We start from the raw sequence: 4,288 nt of genomic DNA on the forward strand, positions 1-4,288 counted from the left end.
TTTCTTTGTGAGTATAATTCAGTTGTCTGGAATGTGATCAAAATCATACAACCAGTTTTTCTTAAAAACAATTAAACTCAACATGAAACTGCCATAATCAATAATACTCCGCATTATAATAATAATAATAATAATAAAATAAATGGGGGGAAACTGTAGGGCAGGATTTTTACCATTATGATGGTGAAAGGTGTCTCTATATGACCCTTTTTATGAAAAAATAAGAGTGACTGGAAAAGTATTTTCTGAAAATTTCAAAGCAGGGCTGTTTTTATAGTATGTTAAAAATATAAATATTTTTTCTTTAGAATAACATGCACTGATGAATCATTATAACCAATATATGTCAATGCATTATCTCTAAGTAAACAATTCATGCATTGATTTCTCTGAAAAGGCTCATTTTATTGCTCTGTTAGTTTAAGCGGCCTGACACAGCAACATTGACTTTAACGAAAGGGAGACAGGTGGCGTGTTCATTATTTTTGCAATTCCATTCGGTGCTGCTGTCATGCAAGATCAGCTGCTTCTCAATATTCAAACTGATGCTTCCTCATTTCCTCGCTCCGCCGTCCTCCAGCTCGTGACCTGAAATGGATCATCATGAAGGACATATCAATGCTCCAAATGCTCTTGAGGAAACCCTCTATGTGGTGTTAAAACACCTTACAGATGCATAAAACTCCTCATTCACATCCGGCACAACATTTAGGTTATGTGCTATTTAAATAAAACATTTTATATACTTAAAGCAGTGCATCTTGCGTTGTTTACACTGATTTAGGGATAACACTGTCCAATCAAAAAACATTTTCATTTTCATAGGAACGTTTGGGCTGTGAGTGTGTGCAGTTTACATTGTAGAACAAAACATAAAAGTATCGTCAGGTTATGTTAACCACAAACTTTATTTTATTCATAAATTGAAAAACCTTATTATTAAAACCCCATAGGTAAATCTTAAAGGAGCCAAGGCGAATTACACTTCCTGGTTCTGACGTCACTCTATTACGTGAATAATTTAAATGACATCACGTTTTCATTTCAAAATGGGGAAATTTGACAACAAAATCGAGTAGTTTTTATCACTTTATATTACTGTTGGTCGTTTAACATTATTATCGTAAAACATTTGTCAAATGTTTACCATTTAGTTACTTACATCTTACCTCCGTTAAAAACGGGACCGCCGCTGCCGCGCTGGAATTCGCGCTTGGAACAGTAAAGCCCTGCCTCTTTGATTTGATAGGCCATCTCAATCATTTTGACATTAGCTATGTTTCCATCCACCTATTTTTATGCGCATATTTCTGGAATATTGCATTAAAAAAAACGCTGGATGGAAACGGCAAGATGTACATAAATTCTAAAAATGTGCATAAAAAAACGTATGTGCACAATTGAGTAGGATAAACTTTATCCAACAAGAAAAAATGTGCATAAACTACGATGTAAACACATTTATCGAATAAATTCCACCATGCACATCAAAAAAGTCATGTGACTTTGCATGATGGGACGGGATAACTTGACTAACCAGCGGACCGATCTCATTGCACAGCATCTGACAAGTTTCTTAGTTTCCAAAAAGCTGTTTAATATTCCCTGGTAAGCAGGAAATATTCCATTGTTGACTGACATTTTTTGTGATCAAAGCTGCTGAACTAAAAAATGCTGGATGTCGTGAAACACCATGTCATGTGAACTTTCGACATTTGGTGATAGCAAAGCCTTTGCAAATGAATGTTCAATTTTTAACCTTTTATGTGAACTGCTGTAGGAGCATGTATCTTCTGTGACCTGATAAAGAACATAGTAATGTAATTATGTAAATCTGGATTGCTGCTGCTACTGTAAGTGCACTTTTTAAGGCAGGTTTCCTTCTTCCTTCTGAAAACATTTCAGAGGACTTTTACATTACTAAAATGTTTTAACAGCCCTAAATACTTGTCTTCGAAAAAACAAACTCAAATTCTTTACAGTAAATGTCAATTTTTACTATGAATTCTACATTATTAAATAATTAGAATTCTTTAATATTTTTGAAATTACTCTCTTATGCTCACCAAGGCTGCATTTATTAGATTAAAATGACAGTAAAAACAGTAATATTGTGAAATATTTTTACAATTTAAAAGAACCATTTTCTGTTTTAATATATTCTAAAATATAATTTATTCCTGTGATGCAAAGCTGAAGTTTGAGCATAATTACTCCAGTCTTCAGTGTCATATGATCCTCCAGAAATCATCCTAATATGCTGAAAATTCAGCTTCCCCATCACAGGAATAAATTACATTTTAAAATATATTAAAATAGAGAACATTTTAAATAGTAAAAAAAAAAAAAGGTTTTCACTGTATTTTTGATCAAATAAATGCAGCCTTGGTGAGCATAAGAAACTTTTCCTAAAATATTTAAGAAATCTTAATTATTTCAAACTTGGGTAGTAAACTGTAAGAATGACACTTTAATGGATGTCAACCCTTCTCTGGCCCGTGGCTTCAAAAGCACAGCACAAGGGGGAGTTACATTGGAAGTAAAAGGGATAAACGCATAATTTTATTCAAACTAGCATAGGCTATGTGAGATTAATGGTTTTCTGTACATATGCTGTAAAGTCCGGGCTTGTGTGACCATATATGCATCCTGCTGAACTACATTTACACACCATTGACTAATAGCTGTGCTAGATTAATGACTGATGCAAGCCAACCTCAATCCTCTCACCCTGCTAAAGATACTCCCAATGCAAAGGCAATGAGATTAGAATGACGCAAGAACTATTCAAGCTGCTGGACTCAAACTCTGCTGCAATTATTCATGCTTAAGTGACTATATCACTGAATACATGAAGGACAAATAACAAAAAACATGTTTAACAAAGAGCACTATAATATGGAAGAAGGGGGAAAACATTAGGGGTGCTTACCTGTGCAAATTATCAGCAAAAATCTGAAAGTCTGATTTGTGGAAACATACTGTACACAAATACATAGATGCAAACGATTTAAGCCACACAAAAGACTGCATCCAAAAATATGCCACAACTCTTTCAGGTTAAAAATGGCATGGCAGAGCAATGATACAAAGAGAAACTTGCTGAGCAAGTCACTGCAACTGTTGATGTGTATATAGTCAGATACCTGAAACAACAATCTTCTAATGCTAAATATGTGCTGACCTGTTATGAAAACAACAAGTGACATTGTCAGAGTTGAGCATTTATTACTGTAAATGTTACAGTACAATAGCAACACACAACAATCAAGGATGGTTTAAATACCACACATGGTGAGATCTTTTATGATGTAAAATGTGGCATCAAGCACCACTAGCAGCATCATAAAATCTTGCAACTTCAGACAAATATATAAAACATAGTTAAGTGAGTCATTTTTAAATATAGAGTCATGGCAAAAAGTTGCTGCTAAACTGAGCATTTGAGTAATACCTCTTTCTTACATCATATCAGCAATTATATATTTAGAAATATAATTGTGCCATTTAGCATATAAACTAGAAGTAATGCAATGCTAAACTTGGTTAAGTTTTGGGCAAACAATGCATGTATATTAGATTACTTGTAACATTCAGAACCCTGAGAATTCAGTGTTTATCGATAAAATGTACACGATTGTGTGACTGTGTGTGACCTATTATGCTCTTTTACAAAGTCTTGATTTTGTGTTGGGGGTGTACTAGAACAGGCTCTCATACTAGGTTGTTCGAAAAACACATTCTTTTTTACATATTTTACATGATTACAACACCTCTCTCCCCAGTCTGGCATGAACGGCTCGAACAGTTTCTGTATCAAATGAAGGCCCGCCATCTGAAATACGAAATGTGCTGTGATTAGTTAGCTGGGCCAGTGTGTGCTGTGATTGGTTAGCTGGGCCAGCGTGTGCTGTGATTGGTTAGCTGGGCCAGTGTGTGCTGTGATTGGTTAGCTGGGCCAGTGTCTGCTGTGATTGGCAGCACTCGGCGCCTGGTCGGGAAATGTCAAGTTACCATAGCCGCCTGCGAGCTTCAGTGTAAATATTGCGTCAAAATCAAATCAATTTGAGCACGATTTAAACCTGGATGATTATAAACACTCTAAGTCCGTCTGCCTTGGGAAAGCTAGCGTGTCTCCGGCATGGTGATGACACTCGTTGCCTTCTCTAGTGCAGCTCAACCAGGTCTCGTCCCATTCGTCGATATTTGTGATATCACAAATCCCGGAAAATATGCGTTGTAGTCCAAACGAGTCGTTTGTTGTAGTTTTTGAAAAGTGATTTCTGTT

Source organism: Sinocyclocheilus grahami, unplaced genomic scaffold, assembly GCF_001515645.1.
Source record: "Sinocyclocheilus grahami isolate Dianchi unplaced genomic scaffold, SAMN03320097.WGS_v1.1 scaffold440.1, whole genome shotgun sequence".
Lineage (NCBI taxonomy): Eukaryota > Metazoa > Chordata > Actinopteri > Cypriniformes > Cyprinidae > Sinocyclocheilus > Sinocyclocheilus grahami.